Here is a 26,795-nt window from a genome sequence, read left to right on the forward strand (position 1 = left end):
CTTCTTCTTCTTCTTCTTCTTTTTCTTCATCTTCTTCCAGAGTGAGCAAGAGAACATGAGTGGGAGAGAGGGGCAGAGAGAGAGAGAGAGACAATCTCAAGCAGGCTGCACACAGAGGCCAACATGGGGCTCCATATGACAATCCGGGAATCAGGACCTGAGCCAAAATCAAGAGTTGGATGCTCAACCAACTGAGCCACCCTGGTGCCTCTGTAGTAATTTTTATCTTTTTTTTTCTCTCTGTGTATGCTTATTTTTGTCCAGTTGCTTTTAATATTGTTTTCTTTATCATTGAATTGCAGCAGTTTGATGGTGGTGTGCTTTGATGTGGTATTCTTTGTGTTTATCCTACTTGGGTTCATGAACTTTGTAGATCTGGATGATTATCAGCCATTATTTCTCAGAAGATTTTTTTTCTCTCCCCCACTCATTCTGGGACTTCAATTACACAAATATTAGGTTGCTTGATAATTTCTTATAACTCTTCAAGTCTCGGTGGGTTTTTGTCATCCCAATCACATTATTTTCCAGTTTTCATTTTGGATTATTTCTATTCTTATGCATTCAAATTAACTGATTTTCTTGTGCAGTGTCAAATCTGCTGTTAATTTTATACAAAGAGATTTCACTTCAGATATTGTACTTTTCATCTCCAGAAGTTGCAATTGGTTGTTTCAATTTTCCATCTCTCTCTTCATTATGTTTACATTTGGTTTACATATTTGAGACTATAGAGCATGCTTACAATAGCTGTGTTAGTTTTCTTTTTTATATATACTAATTTTTCTGGTTATTGGCCATATTCTCTGCTTTTTTATATATCTAGAAGTTTTTCTTTGAATGATGAACATTTTATATTATTTCCTGCTAGATTTTGGGGAGGAGGGGATAGGAAGTTAAATTACTGAAGATCAGTTTGATTCTTTCACATATTTTTTGTTATTTTAATTTTTTAAAAACTTTTGTTTGTTTTTAAAATGATTATTTGAGAGAGAGAGAGAGAGAGAGAGAGAGAGAGCACATGTGGGGGAAGGACAAAGAGTGAGAGAGGCACAGAATCTGAAGCAGGCTCCAGGCTCTGTGCTGATAGTGGGGCTCAAACCCACAAACCATGAGATCATGACCTGAGCTGAAGTCAGACACTTAACTGACTGAGCCACTGACGTGTCCCCTTTCACACCTTATTAAAAACTTTATTTTAAGGAAACTCAAGTAAAGACTACTCTTGGATTAATTTAATCCACTTCTATGTCATGACCCTTCTGCAGTCTCTACTGAATGCCCAATATATTAAATAAGATCTCTCAACTTTGGCTGGTAGGAACTCAAATGATTCCCAGTCCTCTGTGAAATCCAGGAATTGTTTAGCTTTCAGATTCTTTCCATAGAACTTGTCCTTTCCTGTCTTCATAGGGTGCCTATGCATTCTCAGATTAACATTCACCTAAAACGTCAAAGGGAACCCTATGCAGGTTTCTGGCACTCTTTCTCTGGCCAGCTCTCTCCTACTGGGTACTATGCCCTCAAAACTCTTCCCAGAACTCCATTCTCTGTATCTGTTGTTTAGATTCTCACTTTCTCCATCACAGTCTGCAACTTACCTCTAGATACAAAGTCTGGCTTACATAGGGACATGTACATATTTTTTTATATTGAGTTGTATAAGTCCTTTATATATTTTTCATATTAACTCTTTATCAGAATATCATTTAAAAATATCTTCTCACATACAGTAAATTGCCTTTTCATTTTGATGATGATTTCCTTCACTGCACAAAAGCTTTTTATTCTGATGTAGTCTCAAGAGTTTAATTTTGTTTTCATTTCCCTTGCCTGAGGAAACATATCTAGAAAAATGTTGCAATGGCCAATATCAAAGAAATTAGTAGTGTTGAATTTTAAATGTGTATTTTCAATCACTCATTTTCCAACAGTGTAGACCCAAGGAGGCAAAGATTTTAGTTTAATCAGAGTTAAAGTTTCATTTTGGTGACCCAGAATTATATGGCTTTCTATTTCATTTGCTAATTTGTTAATTTATATGTTCATTCCCTTGCCGTATATATTCATGTTCCCTATAATAGATGATAGATAGATAGATAGATGATATAGATATAGATACTCTCTTTCTTTCTCTCTTTCTTAGAGAGAGAAAAATATATATATCTCCAAGGTAATGTACACCATAACTTAATTTGTTTCTTTTGTGTCTTTTGTATGCTCAAGGATTGTATCCTGAAGCATGCCCAAATTTCACCTTTGAGCTGGATATTTTAAATAACTTAACTGTATAATTCTCATATTTTTTACTTTTTCAACTTGGCCCATTTGTGTCTAAGAGGAATTACAACCTCAAGAAAAGATATATATATTTTGCCTCTGATACTACTCTGATAATTTCAGAAAATCAAATAAAGCACATGATGTTCATTTTAAAGTTGGTGTATTTTATTTTCAGAACAGGATTTTTAATCCATGGTAGAATATGTTTATCATTAAATACTCACAGATTGTTTTGCTACCACTGCCTATTACTTTTCCTGGTTACACACCAGAAATTTACTATACAATCATTGTGAAAATATCAAGGGACACAGCTACACCAATCCATTATTACATTACACATTCTTTGGGTATTATCTCATCTGTTTCTTTAAAAGTGATGTAGCATAGCAGTCTCAAAGCTGCTTCTTTTTCACTTGAGATATTTTAAGAAGCAAGGGATTTTTATAGCTTATTTCTCAATCTAGAAGTGTTCCATCATTCTGGGGGGAGAAAGAGAGACTTCAAGTCATGAAAGTATATCTATGCTCTTTGTTTGCTTTTAACTTTAAAATTTATAAAGTACTACCTTCAAGCTTATAAAACACTATCAATGCATGAATATATAAAAATTATATAATAAATCAGGACTTAAACCAAAGAAAAAATTAGAAATTATTTTACAAAGTGGAATCTTATTACCATTCACACCTTCTTCATAAAACATTTTCCTATTCTACAAACTACAAAGTCATAAATTATAGAAATTGAAATACAATGAACCCAAAATCAAGGCCAAGATCTATGGTCTCACTGACAAAGTAGTGGTATTTTTCTTGAGGAAAATTCTCCCCTTCAATGAAAATCAATTCTCTAATTCTAAAAAATCATATATTTGTGGGGTGACTGGGTGGCTCAGTTGATTAAGAATCTGACTCTTGGCTTCAGCCCAGGTCATGATGTCACAGTTTGTGACTTCCAGCCCTGCATCGGGCTCTGTGCTGAGTGTGGAGGCTGCTTGGGATCCATTCTCTCTCTCTCTCTCGCTCTCACTCTTGCTCTCGCTCTCTCTCTCAAAGTAAATGACTTAAAAAACAAAACCAAAAAGCCATATATTTGAGAGTGGGAATAAGTCACTGCATTCTTCATGTTAAATAGTTTTAAATTTGTATTGCTTTGACTGCTTTCTGCATACCTATTCAATTTTGTCACAGTCGCTCTTTTAAATACTGCACTAAGAACTTTAAACAATTATACAAAGGTTCTGACAAATGTGATGAGACCCGTGGAATTATCAATGCCTTTGCACTGAACATTCTACTTCAATCTAAGCCATGGTCTTTACTTTCTTTGACAACATCATAAAGGGGACTCATTTTGAGAAGGTGTTGCCATTATGTGACTACAACTCATTACGTTTTTCACTATTAAATTTTCTATTAAGGACAGTTGTTTCACCCATGAAGTTTTTATGTTTTAATTTTATTAATTAACATATTTTTGCTTTCATTCACAAGTACAATAAAAATGTCTCGTTTTCAATGAATCAAGACTATTTAGGTTTTTTTCTGTGTGTGTTTTAGGCACTGAAAATCATATAGGTTAATTCATCCCTTGCTGTCCTATGACTTACTTTTTATAGATTTCTAGGTCTTGAAACAAATAGGTATAAAAAATACTGAGTGGAGCAGATTCATGGCTCAGCACAGCTTGATTATCAGTCATTCCTATTGTCTGAGGCCAGGTAAAGTGCCCCCTCTGAGTTCCTGCAGCCCAGTGTGTTCAGAATCCGGTATACACGCTCTGAGCCCACAGCACTTGGCACAACACCGAATCCCCATGTTATGTTTTCTCCACGAATGCATCCTGAGGCCTTGAGTTTTCATCTCAACATTTCAATACCCCAATCATTATACTTTCTGAATATGTTAGTTGAGCTATTGAACTGGACAAACCAGGACAAGTACAGAGACATGGAACATGATATCCATTCACGCAACAACGAAAACTCCCTCTAGCTTTCTTCCAAACCATCAGCTTTCAATTAAACAAGCTACAAATTTACATAAATGTTTATCTACTTTGGTAGATAGATAGATAGATAGATAGAGAATAGATATAGATAGATGAAGTTACACACTGATATAGAAAATATAGATAAATATGTATAGACATATTCACATTTTCTGTAAGACTATTCTAAGAAATACTTCAGTTCTTCAAAACTTTTGCTCTCTGTAGTGTCCAGGCTATTGTACGTGAAGTTCCTTTACCTCGTCTTCTCTGGCCAACCCCCACTTGCCCCCAGTAAGCCTTCTCTGACCCTCGTTTACCAAAGTTGGCTTCGCCTCTCTGTTTATATAATACCTTGAATTGCCCACTGTACTGTAAGTACTAGTTTAGTTGTCCTATCCTCCAGATTCTTGGCCCAGTGAGGGACAGTATGTTTATCTTCCTCACTCTTACCTCCCCAGAACCTCACAGTGTCCTATCATAGATAAGAGCCCATTAATAATCATTTGCAAAGTGAATAGATGGAGTTCAGGGCAGGCCACCCCAGAATGTGCCACTTTGGCATATGGGTTATTTCATCAAGGCCCAACAATCAAGACAATCAAAACCAACAGACTCAAGAAGAGCTTTTTACTTCTCCCTTGCCCATCTAAAGGAATATAGTCGGGGGCCCAAATCAGGAAGGGCTATTCCCAGTGTAGAAGGCAAGCACAGGCCCCTCAAGATGGGACGCTTTGGCTTGTGGACTATTTTGAGCTAAAGTCAATCTAGACCCTGTAGGCTCAGGAAAAAAAAAAGCCGCTCCCTTAACTATATAGAAGAATCTAAATTAGGGATCTTTCCCAAAATAATTAGGGCATTAACAGAGATAGATTTTACGTGAGTAACTCATCTGGTTATCAGGGCAAATGTCTAATTACCAAATATCTGCTCTTAGTGCCCCATGAACTTCATTCCTTCTCTCTGAAGTCCCAGACCCTACCCCCTTCACCTTAGCTCAGGATGGCATATTTACCTCATCTTGCATGACTGTCTATAATTTCCATGTCTGTGTGGATTCCCCATACATATGAAATTAATCTCTCTCATATCAGTTTGATTCTTATTATAGCTAGAGGGACCTTGAGGGGGACAGGTAATTCTTCCTCCCAAAACCAGAGATAACATCTTTACATGGTAAAGACTCATCTGCATGGCATGGTAAACATTTGTTCACCAAACATTTGCTCTCCCATGTTCTATGAATTGTCTTCTTCCCCTTTGAAGTCCCAGACTCCCGCCCCCTTCTTCTTAGCTTGGGATGGCACATGAGTCTCAACTGCCTGTCTGAGAGCCTCACACACCTTTGTGGGGCTCCTGAACGTAAGAAATTTGTTTTTCTCCTGAATATCAATTTAATCGTTAGACCAGCCAGAGAGCCTAGAAGGTAAGAAGGAAAACTTTCTACCTCACAGAATGAACGATCCATACTATTTATGGAAACTTTCTGGATTGCTCAAACTTTGATTAAAAGGGAAAACAAATGTTTAAATGTGAAAAACATTTTAGACTTGCATAGCTGCATACAATTAAAATTAGAATCTTTGATGTGTTAGGTAAACATGGAGTGCACATGGTATTTCACACAGTCGGACACTTACCAACATTCCAATATTTTATCTCAATATTTCTCTATATGGACCCAAGAGAAAAATGCATTTTTTCTGAGTTGTAGGCATGTACCTTTCTTTTGTGTATTTTATTGGGCACTTAAACGCGTAATTCTGAGAATTACCTCTTTCTCTTTTACCAAACATTACTGTTTAACTCTTACACTAAATTTTGTAGATGTATATGTCCAATTTCTCAAATGATTGAAAGTTTCTGAGGATAGGGGCTGCATGTTTCTTTGTATTCATACACTCTGATATCTCAGTGTTGGGTATTTTTATTTTTCAAAAAAGAATTTCTAAAGTAATTTTTTTTAATCATAAGAACTATTGAAGTCACCCAGGTTTATTTACTTCTCTGTAGATCTGCCAATATGCTAAATGTTTCTGAGCTTTACACCAGAGAATGAGAATGTTGGTATTCTAAAAACATTAATTCAGATTAAGTTCAGAAAACCCTCAATTCTTCCTGCCAATTACTAGTAACCTTTTATATTATTCCCTAAGTTGATTGATGTTGACCTAAAGAAATCCAATTCTTATTGCAGTTGTATTTCTCAGAGAACATGACTATATCAGCTATTTTTATGTCATTTCTGTTTTTGCACTATTATAATACATAAAATCTATTTTGGACGATGCATAATTTAAGATCGTTAGTAGATCTGCAACATAACTGGATGAAGTAAGAGACTTTGTTAGGTTTACAAAAAGTTAGGAACTCAGGTAGGGCTGTTGAGCAGAGCTCCTCAGGCGTTACCATGTGGCATGTGCTGTTTACAGCATGGTGGCTAAATGTTGAAAGGGAGCCCCAAAAAAACAAACATTCCTGAAGGACAAGTTTTAGTGTGCATGTGTTATCAGCCTTTGAATGAACATGCTTGCTAATGTTCCATCCCAAAGTAACTACAGGAGTGTGCAGTCTAGTGGGGATGTATTGGGAGGGGGTCATCCCAGCGGGGAGATGTGTGCTATCGCTGACATGGTTTCAAATTGAAATACATGGTGATAACAAAAAGCTGACAAACTCTAAGTTGATTTTATCATATTTTTAATTTCTCTATAAGCAATGCCTGCATTCTAAGACTGATTGCCCCATCCCTTTTGGTACACCACTGGGGAAATGCATAAATACTGAAGGCGGAGTTCATCTGGGCACCATCAAAGTTGTAGTCTACCACAATGTGAGACTTTGGGCTCTCACATGGGAGAGGAAATGTTTTGAGGCAAAAGTCAAAGACTTTGGGAAATTGATTAAGTATAGCGAATAAAGGAGAGGAAGAGTCAAAAGTTATAGTGAAGAGTGTCTTAGCATATAGTTAAGATCTTAGAATATTGGCTGCTTCTCAGAAATTAGAGAAGCAAATAAAATAAGATGGGCTTATTGTAAAATGTTGATAAAATGTACAGGTGGAAATTCCCCAGATGTAATTGAAAATATGTCCCAAATTGATACTGGGGGGATGACTAGAAATATGGATGTCTGTTTGAGATACAAAAGCATGGAGAGAAGGATACGGAGGATGTTGAATCATTGCAGGGATGCTCACACGCAAAGGCTGATGATAGAAGAGTATGTCATGAAACGATTTCATGAGAAGGGACTGGAAGCAGGAGAAATTTTCAAGAAATGGGAGATAATTGGGCCAAATGTTAGAGGGAAATATGGTAATGGTGATATCTGAAAATAGGCCAATTAACTTAGCGATCAAGATGTCCCTTCCAACAGAACATTTCAGTTGAACAGTGCAGGGAGAATCAGGCTGCAAAAGTTTTGGAGGAGAATCTGCGGTGATCTACTGATAGTAACAGCATCTGGCATGTGAGTGATCACTATATAATTTGTATGGGCTTAACAGACAATCCCTTATTTACTACAACAACCTTGTAAGGTAGGTCAGAATAACCACATTTCATAGTGTCAGAAAAATTATCTCAAACTTGGAAACAGGTAAGACAGTACTGCTTTTTTTTCAGTGCAATGCTAGACATGACTTTTATTGTCTGAGCAATTTACAAGTCTGAGAGGCAAAGGTTAATTCAAAGATTGTTGCCTAGTAGATATGCAAATAATTTCTCTCTGGTGGAACATGAAATGTCTGTTGGATATTAACCAAATTAGTATCTAAACAAGCAGCTTTCTTTTAAAATTCTTCTTAAATTGTTGATTACTCCTAACTTTTCAAATACTCTTGCTTATTTTGAAATCTTAGTTGTTCCCTCACAGCAGTTTTCAGGAGAGAGTAGCAGTCAAGGACTGGGAAGGTGGGGTGCCCCCAGCCTGGGCTACAGATGTTCACATGCATATCTATACCCCTAAAGCAGGCACTCTCAATCCCAATGGGACGTTGGCTAAGGAATCTATCTCCCCTCTGACTCAGCACCTGCCCACATCTAGCCCTGTCCCTGTGGTCTCTCCTCAGACCTGGGGTTCATAAACATGCACAAGTCCTTCCATCAGAAGCTGTGGGATAACCCCCCCATCTGTGCTACCTTCATCTCAACCTCTCCACGTTCCGTTTCTTGGGGGAAATTGGAATACCCCGGAACAGGTGCCTCTTTTTTGTTTCTTGCCTACACAGTCATAATAAGTGAATAGGGGCTCGACTCTGAATTTCCATTTGGCTCATTATTCTCATGACCACCTTCATACCCAGCAGCTCATCAATGTGCAAAGTACAATATTAGAAACTTGATTTAACTAGAAATTATGAATACTAAGAAAGGACTACTGGCTAAGGAAGATGGCTTAATAAGGATAATTTAAACTCACTTTTTGCCAGTGAAGGGGAGGAAAAATAATTTTTCCTTTACTCTTCTATGTTCTTGGCTGCCACCAACACCTCTTCCCCTCATAAAAGACAGAGTAACAGAAGAAAATCAAACATATGTACAAAAGCAAACATGATAACATGTGTACCTCCTATGTACATGGAGAAATGCAGGAAAAGAGCAACTCCCTGAAATGGCCCAGGCCACCACCTTGAATGCCATCTCTAGGTACAGACAAGGCATGGGGACAAAGGAAGCAGTTTTGCAAGGTTACCAGGAAACAGTGGCCAGTAACAAGGGTTCACAGGTAACAAAGACAGTAAACAGTATAAGGTTATATGTCTAGTCCCTTCCTCCTCCATCCATAAGCGTTTCTGGAGAGTCAGCCATCCTCTTCCTGGTACAGGGAGGGAGACTCTCCTACAGATGGAGACTCCCCATATACATGTAAATACCTCTTACAAAAGGGTAACTTCTACTCAGTTGTCTGCTGTTTCTTAAAAATAGCCAGCTCAGAATAATCAATATGCCAAAGAGACATATTTTGGGGTTGTGTGTTGCTCTTTCACCAGGCATTCTACTATCACTTTCAGAGGGTTATTTATTGTTTATTTAGAAATTACAGCAGCCCATATCGGCAGGTGTTATATGGAGAGAAATCAGAACAACAGAGATACCTAAGTTCAATGCTCCTTTCTAAATTTTTTTTAAATGTTTATTTATTTTTGACAGAGAGAGAGACAGAGCATGAGCAGGGGAGGGGCAGAGAGAGAGGGAGACACAGAATCTGAAGCAGGCTCCAGGCTCCGAGCTCCGAGCTGTCAGCACAGAGCCCAACGCGGGGCTCAAACTCACAGACCACCAGATCATGACCTGAGCTGAAGTTGGACGCTCAACCGACTGAACCACTCAGGTGCCCCAATGCTCCTTTCTTAAGTTACCAACACATTGCCAAATAAACATGGGGTGTTTCCACCTGTGCATGGGTTTGGTGAGGACAGGAAGGAAGTGGTAAATTAAATGGTAAGGGGACACTCAGGATCTGGAAAAGATATTTTCAGATTGAGTATAGCATGTGTGCATGCATTCTGGTACCAGAAAAGCAGCAGGTGCAGAGGGAGAAACTGAGGCTTCCAAGGAGAGGGAGGGAAGCAGAGGAGTGCCACAGAAGGAAGGGGCAGGGGGCAAAGCATGGGGGGGGGGGCAGTGAGGTATAAGCATCATGGAGGAATGTTACCTGCTTTCCTAAGTCAGAAAGAAAGAAAAGAGGTGAGGAAAAGCACAGAAATAATTAGATGCAGCAGGGTGGCATTTTGGCAGGCAGCAGGAGCTGGAGGGATGAACGAATTCTCACTAGGTGACCTCAATCTGCTCAGGAAAATGGGAGACAAGGTCATGTGGTGAGGATCAAGGATCTGAGTTTGATTGGAAGGGACAGGACTGGAGCAGCCACTCCGATGATGAATTAGAAAGTGAACGTGATATAAATAAAAGGATTGCTAAGCAGAAGAGAGAGCAGCAGTGTTGTTACCTGGTCCAGCCATGCAGCCAGAGACTGGGGAGCAGGGGTTGGACAGAAGGAAGTTCACGGGAGAGGGAGGGCAAGCAAGCTTGAGACTGGAGAGGGGTGGGTGGACATAGGGAAGGTCACAGGAGAGGGAGGGCCAGCCCAAGTCCCAGGGGACAGAGGGGAGATCAGGGCAGAGGGAGGGCAAGCCCGAGACTGGTAGGGGTTGCCCTACCAGTGGAATCTTGTGGAATTCCAGGTTCCACAAGACCCCTGGAATTCAGATAGGTGGGGGCAGGACTGGAATCCCTGCTAAGTGTTCCCAGAGCACCTGCACTGCCACAGTCACAGCTTTGTCACAAAAAGATGTAACTGCTATTTTGCAAGTGTCCCCAGCTCAAGTGTAAACAGACTGAGGGCAGGGCTGTGACCCCCTTGCTGCTCTCTCAGAACAACAGGGGGTACAACCCACCTCATATCCACTCAGGGGCCATAAAATAGTTGCTACCTGCTTGGACTTTGACCAACTGCCCAGTAGCCTCCAGGCTTTGTGCTGTGCTGGAGCTGGTCACATGTTCTCACCTGGGTTTTCTCCTGATGGATGCTCTGGTTCTCACGATCTGTGTCTCTCCTGACCTTGACCTGCCTGGATTTGTCCAGTGCACCTGTCCTTACCTTTCAGAAGAATTACTTGTTTCCAGGTCCACTCTTCTCCCTTGGCCACCAGTTCCCAGACATGCCTATCTCCATCCATGGCTTCAATTCGTAGCATGTGCTGCCACTTTATGCCCAGTACTGACCGTGATGCAGTGATAGCAACATGGGATGAGAAGAAAACATCATCCTGTGGTGTAGACAGGGTCCAGGGACAGAACTGACAATGCCAGAGTGAAAAAAGGAGAGAGGGGTTCCAGAATCTGGCATCAGTAAGGAGAAGAGAAATGGAGGAGGTCAGAAACATGTCAGAGGCTGAAAGCCAGAGGTCAAGGAGGGAACAAAGAGAAAGTGGAGTGAAGGGCGGCCTGAAGGAAATAACTTACAAAGAATGCATGTGACCTTATGGGTCAGAGCAGGTGAAATGGAAAGCCCACTCTCCTGAATAGCTCAGCTCTGGCACCTGTGACTTCCTGGGAACATAGAAATGAACCTGACACTTGATGAGAGCATATGTTCTCACTTATTTTCATGCCCATAATCCTGGTGCATTGTAATTATCACAAAGGGGCTACGGAGTCAGGGCTGGTCTAATATCTAGAGTTAGAGCTATGAGGCTATGCATCCCCAAGACATTTGTTGAATATCCTTTTCATGCAACTCAGAAGCAACATGAAAATGGCTGCCCTCCTTTGGCAGGCAGTGAGGGGGAGGGGTGAGGGTAAGCTGTCCAATCCTGGAAGGATCTAGGAGGACTTCCAGAGCAGGAGTCACGAAACCAAGGCCTAAAAAATGATAGCTGTTTGCTGGGTAGGACAGCTCTTCAGGCACAGGAGAAAGAATGTCTCCAAATGCATCACTGTGAAAGAGCACCTTGTGTTTGGCAAACCACAGGTATTTTAGCATGGTGGCGTATAGGAGAGGTATCAGAGAGTGACAGGTGGTAAAACTTAAAACAAAATGAAGCAGAAATTAGATGATTAAGATAATCATCTAATCATGATAAAACATTTGGTATTATTCTGTAGGTGAGAAGAAATATTCCATAAGAAGCTATAGGAACAGGGCATTTTCAACCCAGGAAATACAGAATTCATGGGGAACATTATGCTTTTCCAGGTATCAATGGGGTAAAATGCAGAAATGTAAATTTCCTGTGGGCATTTTGTAAACCTAGAGTCAATGTGTAGAATTTAAAGAAATGCTGTGCATACGGATGCCCTGTTATTTCAGGAAGGCTCTCTAGCAATGAAATGGTATCATAAGGGAGTGAGCCTCCTAGCACAAGACGTATTAAAGTGGAGGCTGGAGTCTGCCCGGGAAAAGCACATAGAAGAAGACGGTATGAAAAGGAGAAAAGATAACCAATAATAACCCTTCCAAGTGTAGGATTTTCTATTGCTTTTGCACTTCAAAATCAGAATGGTGTATGCTTCACAGATACTGAGCAGTAAGTTATCTGCAGCAAAATTCAAAATGAACTCTGACGTAAGCCTTTAACAAGCAGTTTCCAGGCCTCAGTGATTCCCTGCAAATACAGTTATATACCCAATTTCTTTGTCTAAAGAGCCTCTCCAACTTCAGAGGCTGAGATTTCAAGCTAAACGTCCAAAAAGAGAAAGCCCTAAATTATAGCTAAAATAGTTTAGCATTTTAAAAAGTCTGTTTTCTGCTGGTAAGGATATTTTAGCCTTCATTCCACAAAGATATGAAGTTAATTATATTCAAGATTTTAAAACCACCTTCTTGCAATCAGGGGTTTATAACATGGCTTTGTTCTTCAACAAGAAATTGTTCCTATATTCCTCTTAGTCTAATTTGTCTTACTTGAATCATTTTTCATGGAGATTGAGGTCAAAAGGTGTGCCAATCTAATCATTTTTCAGCCCAAATGTGACAACTTCTCAGAGTTGCATTTAGCTTATCAATATGTTTAATGACATACAATTATTTGTGCTAAATTTTAATTATATAAAGGTTCTCAAATGCATGAAAGTCTATGAATGGTGTTTTTTTGATCTCATTTTTTCTCAGTGAAAGAGTATTTGACAGACTAATCTTTTGTGTTTTAATGTAATCAGTTCATAATGAGAATTTTGGAATTGGTTCTTTAATATAGTTAACATTTCTCAAATCCTGTTTGGTTTAATCCAGACAAATTCTGTAGTTCTTAACAATCCAGGCAAAAATACGATACGACCAAAGACAGTTTGTTTTCCTGCATTGCAATTTGTAAGTCTCCCTTATGGAAATTTAACTCAGGAAGGTGAAGGTCAGTCTCTCTGGAGAATTTATGCCTGTGTGGCTACATCGTCACTTCCTCACCACCTGTTATGTGCATTCAGAAACTTTTCCTATGCCCTACGAATTATCTCATGGCAGTGTTTCCCAAGCCTGACTGCTCATCAGAACACTAGGAAAAAAAAATTAGATGTCTAAGCCTTACCTAAGATTGAGACTCATTGGGTGTACGGGTCTGACATCTGTATTTTCTAAAAAGTTCCCCAAGGGGAAATGATAAAACAGAGCCATTGGCTGATGTGTCCAGATTTAATGTCAGTTCCTTGTTAGCCAAGTCTTTATTTTTTTGACATCTCATATTCTCTATAAATGTTCTCTACAGTTGTTCTGGAAGTTTCATATCAAAAAATGCCTGCTATAAAGTATCTCTCTCTACTTTGCCATATTGTATTTAAGTTTCTCCAATGCTTTTTCTACCCCTCTATTGGCTCAACTTTGGGATGTTTTCCCCATCACTAGCGTTCAAGCCCTGAGATAACCTCAGAATATTCCTTCTCCATGGTGCCAAACAAATTGTGTCCTCCATAGTTCACCATGTAGAAAAGCCTTCATTTATTTCTGGTGAAATAGCCCTAAGCCTGTGCAAAACTTCTCCTATCTTTTAACCTTTTTTGTTTGTTTGTTTGTTTGTTTTGTTTTTTTGTTTTAAGTAGGCTCCACACATAGAGCTCTATGTAGAGCTTGAACTCATGATACTGAAATCAACATCTGAGCTGAGACCAAGAGTCAGACACTTAACCCACTGAGCCAGGTTTCCCAAAACGTTGTATTGTTAAAATCAACTTTACATAGGCATAATTTGCATACAAAAAATGCACCCATTTTAAGTGGACGTCTTGGTGAATTTTGACAAACTTATGTATAAGCGTAATCACTTCTACAATTGAAATTAAGAACATCTTCCAAATGTACCCTGTGTCTCATTCTCCCCCAAATTCCAGCCTCAGGAAACACCTGACTTGCTTCCTGTCACCATAGATTAAATTTGGCTTTTCCAGAATTATACAGTACAGGAGACCCATGGACAACCTAGGAGTTAGGGATATAGTCAAAAATGTACATGTACCTTTCTACTCCCTCGAGAACTTTACTGATAGCCTACTGTTGATCAGAAAGAAACCTTACCCACAACATAAACAGCTGACTATGTATTTTACATGTTGTATATATTACACGCTATGTTGTTTCAATAAAGTAAGCCAGAGAAAAGGAAATGTCATTAAAATCATAAGGAAGAAAAAAATACATTGACAGTGCTGTGCTGCATTTATCAGAAAAAATCTGCACATAAGTGGACCCACACAGGTCCCACCCGCATTGTTGAAGGGTCAGCTATATGCATGCTTTTGTGTAGAGCTGCTCTTTTTAAGCATAACCGTATTAGCCAGTGTTCTCCAGAGAAACAGGATCAGTAGGATGTGTGTGTGTGTATAGGGTTATACAAATGGGTCATACAATTTTAGAGGCTGGCAAGTGCAAACTCTGTGGGGTGGGCCAGCAAACTGGAGACCCAGGAGACAATGATATTGCACTTCAAGTCCCAGGCCTTCTGCTGGCAGAATATCCTCTCACTCAGAGGAGCTCTGCTTTGTTCTACTAAGGGTTCCCCTTACTAGATGAGGCCCACTCACATTATGGAGAGCGATCTGCTTTTCTCCAAGAGCACAGATTTAAATGTTCATCAATGAAACATTAATATAATCCAAACAACACCCTCACAGAAACATCCAGAATAATGTTTGACTACATACTGGGCACTGTGGGCCAGCCATGTTGGCACATAAAATTAACCATCACAAGTATGTTCCTCATATTTGTCTGTGTTCTACACAAATGAACAGATCGGTCCATTTAAATATTGAATAATATTCCAATCTGTGAATACGATACAGTTTGTTTACCTCTTCTTCTGTGGGTGGGAACCTGGATACTTCCAGTTTGTGTCTATGACAAGAGAAGGGGCTTGGAGCACATACATGTAAGTATTTGCAAGAACAAATGTTTCATTTATCTTGGGTAAATGTGTATGAGTGGGCATTACTGGGTCATATGATAAATGTAAATTTAACAATGTAAAAACTGTCAAGTTTTTTCTCACGGTGGGTTTAAATTTTAAATTTCCAAAAGTAATCTAGGAAAGTTCTAGCTGCTCTGTATTCTCGTCAAATTCTTGGTACTTTCGGTGTGTTCTCATTTTAGTGGTGACTAAAAGTATCTCACTGTGGTTTTAATTTGCATTTTCCTGATAACTAATGATGTCAGGCATATTTTTATGTATTGACCAGCATTTGTATCTTACTTTTAAAGTGTTTCTTCAAATCTGAAGCCCGTTTTTAAATTGTGTTTAGTTTCTATCATTGAGTTGTAAGTGTTCTTTACGTGTTATGAATACAAATCATTTGACAAGTGTATACATATTACAAAGGTTTTCACCCAATCTGTGGCTTGCCTTTTTTTATTTTCTTGCCGTTTTCATTAGAAGAGCAGAAGTTTTTAGTTTAGGTGCCTCCCTGTTTTCCTGTTTTCTTATAGTTTAGTTTTCATGCTATCTTTGCTTACCATAGACCAGAAAGATGTTTTCCTCTAGAAGACTTTTAATTTTTGCCTTTACATTTACGTCTATGAGCTATCTTGGTTTATTATTTGTGTACCACATGAGAAGAGAACTGATATTTATTTATTTTCCGTTTGGATAGCCAATTGTCCTAACACTATTTTTTATAAGGCTCTCCTTTCCCCATTTAATTGCCTTGTCACCTTTGATGAAAATCAATTGACAAATATGTGTGGACCATTTACTGGTGTCTCTATTCTGTTCCCTTGATCTATATGTCTATTCACATGCCAACAGAACACTATGTTGGTTACTGCAAATTTCGTGGTGAGTCCTGAAATCAGGCAATGCAGGGCCTCCAATTTTGTTCTGACTTCACAAAATTGTCTTGGTATAATTTTCATTTTAACTCTAGCTGTCAATGCATTTAGTATTAATTTGATGTTTTTATAGGATGAAGTCAACGGATATGCATATGCATAAGCAGAAACATAGCACCCTCTTTCGGTCCTGCATAATTATCCTTTTAAATTTACTTTTCTTAAACATAGTAAGTCTTCAGGGGCGCCTGGGTGGCTCAGTCAGTTAGGCATCAGCTCAGGTCATGATCTCACCGTTTGTGAGTTTGAGCCCCGCGTCGGGCTCTGTGCTGACAGCTCAGAGCCTGGAGCCTGCTTCAGATTCTGTGTCTCCCTCTCTCTCTGCCCCTCCCCTGCTCATGCTCTGTCTCTCTCTGTCTCAAAAATAAATAAACAGTGAAAAAATAAATAAATAAAACACCATAAGTCTTTCAGTAGCCCACATGCATGTGCTTTCTGTATTATGACCGGTATCATTGTTCTGCACGTTGAACTACTGTCAGGTTACATCTCTTCTCATCCTCATCCACAATGAACCTCTGCATCATGACTCTATTCCTTGTCCCATATTCTCCTCTCAAAACAACCTCCTCAATGCTTAAACATTTGAATTTCTTTAAACCCAGCCTGCTGCTGTCAACCCTCATTTTCTTAATCTTAAAGACAGCACCTGAGGTCTGACCTTGTCAGAGCTTAGATGCAGAATAATCACCTTATGACATGTACAAATGTCACTGCACATTTTGATGGCATTCTCACTGTGTCACAGCAAATCCAATTTCTGCTCTGCTCTCCCTGAAAGTTTTCTTCTGCCTTAATGATTCATAACTCATGTTAGCTATTACGAATCTTCCCCTCCAAACAATCATGACATGACTTTCTTAAAGTAAATCATGATGGGTGGTTTGCACTCATCTCCAATTATTTATTTTAAAAATAAAGGCTAAAAGAACAAAAGGAGGGTTGAATTTGAATGCCCTATTGTGAAGGACAGGCATGCTGAGTTATTTCTGAGGGTGGGATAAACTGGAGAAATTGCAAATTAAGAGCAGAGGAAACAGAGGAAGAAGAGGAGCTTTGCTCTGGAAGGAACAAGAATTGGGGTGACAATCAAAGGAGCAGGAATTCAGAGAAACAAGAAGAGCTTCACTTGCTTCACCAGCAGCCTCCCCACACCCCACAGCCTTTTCTCAGTAGTCTCAGTCCTGTTATTTGTCAGCACCATCATTTAAATGACCCCAGGTCTGAAAGCTTATGACCCTAGCCCATCCACCCAGCCCCCACCCCCGCAAGTACAAAGGTCACCACTGCCATTTCATTCTGCAACTCCATCAGCACCTGTCCTTATGATCGTGTCCTTAAAAATATAGAAGAGACTACAGAATATGTTCCTTTTTCTTGATGGCCTTGTGGTCCTCTTAGTGTAAGAGAAAATACATGACACAGCGACCCCATGAGTTACAGCAGCCGCCCCCACCCAGGGTCTGAATTCACAGGAATTGAGCATAAGCATTGACCAAGGCAATGCCCGCAGGATGCTTTAGTAAAATCCAGAAAGTGCTTCCAAACAAAGTAGCCACACCTGTCCTCTGTGAGCCCACAGACCGGACAGAAGGGGAGCCAAGCTCTTTTCCCTACCCTCTACTAATAACCAACATCTATGCATTTTGGAAACATCCTCACCAACACAACTAATTCTTGATAAACCCTGAATTTTAGAATCAAAAGAGTCCTTTGGAAATCTTTTTACAGGTGTAAACATTAGAAAGAGAGAGAAGTTAAATGGTGTAAGACCACATGCAAATCTAGTCCAAAAAGTAATTAATGCTGGTTTTCTGTTTCTATCTTACCAAACCAATCTATACCAAAAATATTCTACACCCTCACCTTTCCTAGATCCTTTTGGGGATATTGTTTCAAGGGTGGAAGAAGCATTTCTGGAGACGAGAAATTTCATTCAATAAGAAATATGATATTGGCAGTACTCTCTGAGAGCTGATACAGGACATCGCTTCAAGGAAGCCCAATGTGCTGGAATGAACGATACCTGTGCCAGCTGACTGATAATATACACGGACATCCAATGCCTCCAAAATTAGAAAGAAGAAATTTCCAAAATACAGTGAAGAACTGAAGTCATTGGCTTCATCTATAAAAATAAAAACCTACTTAAATTTTCTATGAAAATTTTTTAGATAGAAAATTAATCATCAATTGTTTCTCCCTTTCATTTTACTCTACATACTTAGAAGAACAAACTTTGAATTTACCAAAAGCAAGATCAATAATGATCTGAGGGATATTTAACAAATCACATGGCCCAGGAAATCCAATGCCATCTCAGCAGTTCCATCCCCTTCCTCCAGGCCACCTGCTGTTGACAAAGTAGCAAACAGTGTTGTTGTGGTTCCTGCTAACCATATAATACCTCCAAACAATACACTTTGATGGCCTGTGTGTGTCTCTGTACTCCACCCTCAGTGACAGAGGAAAACCAAGTGCCAGCTTTCAGCACTTACCTTGCCAGGCTGTCTCAGCTGATAGAGAAATTTTTCTCCATTATCTTCCCTGTAGAAGGTCTTACATGTTGAATTATAGCCACCTAGAATGCAAAATAGCAATCATTATGATTGTGTCAGGGTCTTGAAAGCTACAGATATTGAGGCATGACTCATTCCCCATCATTACAGATCATAAAATTGATGAATAAATACACGTTTTGGCAAAGGAAGGCCATCAAGCCACATATATATTAAAAGTTTGTAACTTGAAATGAAAGGCGGGCAATAGTTTCATTAACCATTTACTGTTATTGAAGGACAAAATCAACAACAGATGAATTTGGCCGACGGAAGGGCAACTGGATGCAATCTCGTGCAGGATTTCATAGTCCTAGCTCTTAATCCCTCTCCTCAAATTCTAATCAAAAATATGATCTGTCCATACACAAGACACACATAAAGCCAGAGACCATTATAGTCTTTATAAGACATTGAACAAATTCACCTCGTTACAACTGGAAATTGTCAGACTAAATATACCATTTTCTTCAAATCATAAGGTAGTTTATAGGGCAGCACGTTGTTGACATGTGTGAAAGCTGGTAATGTGTGGATTATGATTTTAAACAACCTTAGGGTGCTTGGGTGTTAGGACAATTTGCAATCTGTTTTGGGGTCTATTAGAAGCCACTGATGTAGAAGCAATCAGCCTCTTGATTTGCTTGTATTACTACTGGCAGTCTCCAAAAACTCAAAGAGCTGGTTGGAAAATGAAATTGTTCAGTCAATTATCAGTCAGCTGGTAATAATTTTAGTTCAGGTGAGCATTCTGTGAGCAGGCCAGGGTTTTATTTACAAAGAATAGCATATTTTCTGCCAGAACTCCTGCATTAAAAAGGCTTGTGTATCCATTGTCCATTTTCAAAGAAAGCTGTAAATTATAAATGCTTATGACTATCCGTACCAACAAGTCATCTCAATGGAAATGACATTAAAAAAAAAAAAAAGATACATTCACATGTCCACTGGAATTATAAGACAGTACGGGTTTTATAATGAGAAGCACCAGTGTTCTCCCCAATTTCCACACAAGCTATCTGCTTCTCAGAGGTCATTGCTTTTAACCATGTCTGTCTTTATTTCTGACTGTTACTTCCAAACTACTCTAAATAATATGCTTATGTCTCCATTTCTTTATTTTCTTTCACCAACTCTACTCCCTGCTATAAAAAATAAGGACTTATTTCTTCATGATACTTCTTTCTTAATCCTTTCAATTTTTGAGATATGCAAAATTTCCCAGTTCTTTTATTGATTGTCTTGGTAGAGTTGAATAATATATCTAAAATTCTGTATATTTTGCTATCAACTTTAAACAGTCACTTAGATGTTTACTATGTAAAATGTTTATGTTTGTATTCTTTTTTTCTGCCAGTCTTCCAAATTTTGATCTCCAATTTGTGCCATTTTCTCTATTCTTACATTAATAGCACATAGAGGCTTTTTTGGTAAACATGATCACATCAACTGTGTTTTGACCAAAGGCTGATGGTGAAGTTGAAAACTAATGAAGAGGTTACATTGACCTGTCTAGAAAATGCTTAACACCTACAGAAAAGATGAGGGTGTTTCTAGGAAGTTACTGAACGGCTGGCTTTGTTTCCTCCACAGGCCTCACAGCTGAATGACAGAGTGAATGGGCTGTCTCCAATGGAAGAGTGTATGGCCTGGGACACTGACTTCAGGACACAGAGCAGTGCGTATCTAAATGAGAAGCATGTGACAGTGCAGGGTCATTCTCCTCTAACTCCTTTGGAACATGGTCTTCAGTGTGTGGTCCCAGACGGGCAGCAGCAGCACTGTCCGAAATTTGTGAACTGTAAATTCTGGTTATCCACTCCAGAACAACTGCATCAGAAACCCTGGGAGTGAGACCAGCAATCTGTGTGTGAACAAGCCCCCAGCTGATCATGAAGCAAGCTAAGGTTAAAAAAACCATGCTTTAGAGGAGACGCTATAGGGGCTATAGGGTTTTGCATTGAGGTGAATGCCAAGTAGCAGGCAGAAACAGGGTAAAAAGAGTAGGGCCAATTGGCACTGCTGGTCTAGACCTTTAATTATCTCTGCTCTCTCTTGGGGTCTCACCCTTTATTCTTACCTTTTGGACCAGGACACCCAAAGTGGATTTTCTATGGGGTTCCTTTCAATGATATGCTGGTAAATGATTAACAACCAGCTAGAGAGAAGGGAGGGAGACCCTGATCTGTACTCCCCGCAAGACCAATTTCAAGTTGCCAACATGACATCTCTGAAGAAGATGGGAAGACATGGGCACAATCCCAGACCAGTGAGACCTGGTTCCACCACTGGCTCCCTGGGGAACAGATTCTTGTGCAGCTCCCCTCTGCCCATTTCCAGCTCTGTTTCCTCCACCAACGTGCCTTCACAAGCTTCTTTTCTTCCAGAAATTCTGTTGACATCTCTTTCAATTGTTGATGTTTTACTGTTAAAGGTTTTACCACCTTTGATTGTTCTTTACTAACATTCTTCTGGGGTTTTATATGCATGTGTTCAGTCCAACACCTTGAAGCAGAAACCTAAGGATATATTATCATCCAAAGTTTATGACCCATTTCACTGGGTAAAGACAAAGTAACTATTCACCAACGTGTTGTTGAGGTTACCATCTGGTATTTATAAATATGCCGTGACCCCCATGGTAAAGGTCAAAGGTAGCACTGAAATTCAGTGATCCTCTATAATCCCTCATCATTTATGTGTTCAACAGATATTGAGCGCTTCCTATATGCTAAGAATGATTATAAGTGTTAGGAATAAAAAAGTAACAAAAGAGAATAAAACTGCCCTACGATTTTCATCCTGGGGACACTGGAATAATGTAGACAAGAGGTCCAGCCTGGAATGGGAACATCACAAAAGGGCAGCTAAAAGGAGGGTCATGGCCTGGAAGACTGGCCCAACACTACTTGATATCTGACAAAGTAGGTTGGGAGAAATGCACAAGGCTGACTGTAACCATATAAACCAAACATACTGTAAAACAAATGTAAAGTGTGTAATTAATACATATTATTCACAATTTCCAGCAAGATTCAGCTCTCAGTCATGCACATGCATCTCTGATATACCAGACACAGTCACCATTTAGGTACCAGAAGACAGTAGAACAGGATCCTCTAAAAAGACGAAGCTTAAAATAATGACACCAATCCTTCAATGACTTCTTGCCTTGCCAACAATGAACTCATTCCCAGACAAGCCTCTTTTGAACTCTAGTGGGTGTTATCGCCTTTGAGTGAGGGCACGGAGTTAGAAGGTCAGCTTGGCTATGTGCCCTGGCTTGGCCCCTCCCATCCTCCCAACCTCTGCAGATTCACAGCTCTAAGGCAAAGTGTCTCATCTATAAAATTAATTTGATAACAGCACTTCAGCAACGTGCTGGAAGAGTTGAATGAATAATGCAGGTGGAGGTGAGGCACACAATCCTTGCTTATTAAGTGCTCGTTGTGTGCGCTGAGTTGGCATTCTCTTTTCTGCCCTATTGCACCACAGTCAGTGCTGTCTTCCACCCACTCAACTTTGACACTGACAAATTTGGGGGATGATTTGAACCCTTCTTTTTTTTAACAAAATATGCTGCATGTCAGCTCTCAAAATTCTCTAGTTTATAATGAAGCAAACATTTCCTTTTCCAGAGCCTCACTGTTCAGTTCAGCCCCCCTGCCTGGTGCCACACACTGAGATTTCCCACAGCCACCTGAAGGCTCAGAAATGGGCCCTTTCTAATTTGTCAGCTCTTTGGGTAGAGCCTGAGTTATCAGTGAAGGCAAACTTTGGTCCTTGGAGGTGAAAAAAATCTAAGTCTTCCTAATTATAGAACACAAATATACATACAATATGGGTTGTATGATAAACAAATGTTCCACCAGAGAGCACAAAACATAAACAAATACACAATTTGTCTATGGTATTAAAATATCATGGGCTGTCTCTAGGAAAAATTTCCAAAAAGGCTAGAGGGGAAATGATGAACAATATTTGAGAAAGAGAAAAATACAGTTTTCAACTTACAAAGGGGTAAGTTGATCATAGAATTTTTATGGAGAGGGCATTACAGGTCAAAAGACTTTTAAGTACCACCCCACCCCACCACCCCACCCCCGGCAAAAAAAAAAAAAAAAAAGCTTACTTTACTTCAAAATGCTTTTTAATTCTTACCTGGTCAGTCCAGGAAAGGGCACTTCCCTGCCTTCTACTGCAGCCGCTACAAAAGACAGAAGGCTCTGCAGAGTCGGCAGGAAGAGGGGTTCCTCCACAGTGGTAGGGAGCACATGAGAATATAATTATAACTGAAGCCTGGACCCTGAAGTGGGGAAACAGATACACCTGTCAAGAAAGCCCAGGAAAGACTATGATCACAAATGATTCCACTGTCTCCGTGGAGCCTCGAGGATCCTGTGAGTAGACTGGCTGGATGACCTTGAAGACCCCTTGATCCAGAACACTCTATGATTCTGTAGGTCAGCCAGGTTCACACAGCTCATCAGCAGCTGGTCAGTGCAAACATCTTTCTCCCAAATAAGCACATATACAGAAAGGGGAAAGCAAAGCTCAGGGCAATTTAGTGACTGGCATTCAGGTGTCCTTGCTCTAATATATAAATGTTGGAAAAAGTTCTCTCACATATCAGTCCTTGATCAACATGCATCAAATGTCTGCTGTTGGTTTGGTGACTAAAATGCCATGAATTATTACTATGCATTATCAAATTGTCCGAATACTCTGGGTTTGCTGCCCTGATGTGGTTCTGAATAACAGAGAAGCTTACTGGCACTCGCATGTCTATCAATCCCCCAGACACAAATATTCTCATGGGTTGCATGATAAATAAATAAATGTTCCACTAGAGCCTACAAAACAAGTAGAATTATACATCATTGCTTAAAGGAAAGATTGTCCTTGAACAGATGAATTGTACTGAGATCTTGATTTTTAAGATATTTTTAGAACTATCAAAGAAATAATTTACTTACTGATGATTCTCCTTCCTTCCTCCTCTTATTCTATCATGAGTTTTTGGCTTTATTAGCACTAATTTCTACAGCACTGTGATTCTAATATGATTACTTGACAGAGTGATCTGAATTTTTACCACCTGTCAAATGAAACTGTATTATTGAAAATAAACCTCATTTTAGTATCTTGAACACTTTTACCAAAAAAAACCACCCCACCTTTTTCATCTAACCATTTCCCATTATTAGAGCTAAGCAGGCAGTGAAACATGCAAAGAGTGATGTGTATCTGCTTATTGTAAATGCATTTGTTCATTCATTGTTCATTTCATGCCTAGAGACCTAAGATTGAATAATTAAAAATAAATAAAGAGAGTAAAACTTTCTCTTCCAGAAACAAAGAAAGGCTCAGTACTTCAAGAACTCAAGATACGGCATCTTGATGGTGGCTCAGCCCGTCCAGAGCCTCTTGAGCCAGGGACCAGCAGCACAGTGTTCACAAATGAGTCTTTTCAGGCTGGTCCTCAGTCAGTGACCCAGTAAATCATCTTCTTCAAACTCAATTTTAAGCGAGGCCAACCATTTAAAACTGATTTCGGTTTTGGCTCTCAGGAAGCCAGAAGTCATGAAGGGACAGGTGGTCCAGAATGCAATATGTCTCTGGCAATATTTCCTCAATAATTCCCCGTGAGCTCTTCCCATGACATGGACTTTGACCTGATTGTGGGAGCAGTTTGGGTATGCCCAGTGCTAACACCTTCCTGGGAAAAACTCAAGTCCCACTGCTGAGTATAAACAATTAGGAAACATAAATATGTACATTCTGCCTCACTAGATTTGCTCCCAGGAAATAGCAGTGAACCCCAGAGTGGTGTTTTCCCAGCATGATAGCCAGTAGGGTGCACAGAGCCAGAGAGGTACCACTGTGCTGAGGTGAAGGGGTCTGAAGAAGTGTGTCTGAAATCAATTCAGCTTCTACAGAACCTATGGGTGATTTTTCTGGTAAAATTCCATTTTGCTATATTTGACATATCCAAGCTCAGATAAAGGGACATGACAATTCATAACTCTTAAGGAACATTTCAGGTATTTTTAAAAGCTTAGGTGACTAAGAGGTATTCTTTCAAAAGCAGTTTTAAAATAAAGAGGGGAGAAAAGTAAAGCTAATTTTACTTTACAAAATCCTACATTTAATGCTTAGAACTCTTTCTTCATGGGAGTTTTTGTTTATAAGTTTCAAGCTATTTTCTGGATTGGTCATTTACACAAGAAGCTCTTACCACAAGATCATATCATGTAAATGTGCCAAGTAGACCACATTTCACATTCCATTGTGTGGGGAATACAAAGCAAGGCTTTTTTAAAAAAAATATGACTTGATTTATTGATTTTCTTGGGATTTCTACTTACATGATGATATTAAAAATTCAATCTCAGTCTTAAATCGCTGTTCTCCCTAAGGGTCAGCAACTGCTCATTTTCTTTTTTTTTTTAATTTAGACACACATACATCTGTGATTATTTGAACAACTCATAGTGACAAAATATGAAGTCTGGAGAAACCAGGGATGCTAGAATAGGTCTCCCTATATTTAAATCCCAGCTTGGCCACTTCCCTGTTTGACGGCCTCTGGGAAACCACTTAATCTCTCTGTGTCTCAATGTCGTGTAATGTCAAAATGTTGATTATGATGATACGAACCTCATAAGGTTATTTGCAGGTTTACATGGCTTAATACTAATGTGCTTAAAAAAGAGTTTCATACTGGGGTGCCTGGGTGGCTCAGTCAGTTAAGTGTCCTACGCTTGATTTCGGCTCATGTCATGAGATCGAACCCTGCATCAGGCTCTGCACTGACAGTGCAAAGCCTACTTGGGATTTTCTCTTTCCTTCTCTCTGCCACTCCCCTCCATGCTCTCTCTCAAAATAAATAAACATAAAAAAAAACCTGGTACCTTATACATATTTGTTGTATAATCAAACACAATAGAAAGCAATGACTCAAATACATGCAAGAACTTCACACATTCATTCAACTGCCATTCAAAATTCATTTAATAATTGTCATTTTCATCTCTTTTAAATCTATAAAATTTTGTTTCTGCATAGCTTTTTGGGGCAGTTGGGTGGCTTGGTCGGTTAAGCGTCCGACTTCGGCTCAGGTCATGATCTCATGGTCCGTGAGTTTAAGCCCCGCGTTGGGCTCTGTGTTGACAGCTCAGAGCCTGGAGCCTGTTTCAGATTCTGTGTCTCCCTCTCTCTCTGCCCCTCCCCTGTTTATGCTCTGTCTCTCTCTGTCTCAAAAATAAATAAACGTTAAAACAAAAATTTAAATCTATAAAATTTTCTTTCTGCATAGCTTTTTAACTGTGTGGCCTTTGGACACATTGTGTAACATATATACACTTCAGTTTCTTCATCTGTTCAACAGGAATAATAAACGTACACATGTCATAAAATTATGCGTGATAAATAACATGATGTTGGTAAAACGCTTAAGAAAGTCCTTACTCTTTCAGCAAAAGATTAACAAATGTTATGTAATCTTAATACTCTAAACAAGGCCTTGGGCATATAATCGATACGATATTTCATATTAGGGATGAACAGATGGATTACCCAGTAAGTGGTGTGGAGGCAGCCAGCATGTGGGAATGTAATATTAGATTTTCACATTACATCTTAAACCGAAATACATACAAATGTAAAAATGAATCCTTTAAATCTAGCTGGAAATCTAGGTACATTTTTTTAATCACAGCAAAAGGTTATTCATTGATTGGCAAACCTTTTCTATAAAGGGCCACGAATTTTAGCATTTGAGGCCCATAGAGTTTCTGTTGCATTTGTTCAGCTCTGCTGTTATAGCTGCAAACACCTACAGAAAATCAATGACCAATGAGGTATCGATGTGTCCCAGGAAAACATCATAAAAATAGGCTAAGGGCCTGTTAGACTCCAGGACCATAGTTTTCCAATCCCTGTCTACTTCATTCTAGTGTCCCAAACAAAAACTATATAAAACCTTGCAAAAGCCATGTTGGGTTACCAAGTTTGTCATATTATCTCGGGCCTAGACTCTACATAGTATCATGAAAAAGAAATAAATAATGTGTTCTCTACCTTTAAGAGCATTGTCATCCAGTCAACTAGTTCCGGACAAAGTAATGCACAAAATGTTATAAA

General features: G+C 39.3%; 1 long non-coding RNA gene across 1 annotated transcript in view; it reads right to left on the minus strand.

Moving 5' to 3' along the window:
* LOC109254917 (uncharacterized) overlaps positions 1 to 26,795 on the minus strand; it is a 56,026-nt gene that overhangs the window by 24,300 nt on the left and 4,931 nt on the right. The window contains exons 2-4 of the long non-coding RNA XR_002075018.2: positions 22,812 to 22,979; positions 21,671 to 21,769; positions 18,591 to 18,673 (exon numbers count right to left, since the gene is read on the minus strand). This is a non-coding gene — a long non-coding RNA (uncharacterized LOC109254917). The remainder of the gene's footprint in view (positions 1 to 18,590; positions 18,674 to 21,670; positions 21,770 to 22,811; positions 22,980 to 26,795) is intronic.

This window comes from Panthera pardus, unplaced genomic scaffold (genome assembly GCF_024362965.1).
Source record: "Panthera pardus isolate Hobbes unplaced genomic scaffold, ASM2436296v1 HiC_scaffold_22, whole genome shotgun sequence".
Taxonomy (NCBI): Eukaryota; Metazoa; Chordata; class Mammalia; order Carnivora; family Felidae; genus Panthera; species Panthera pardus.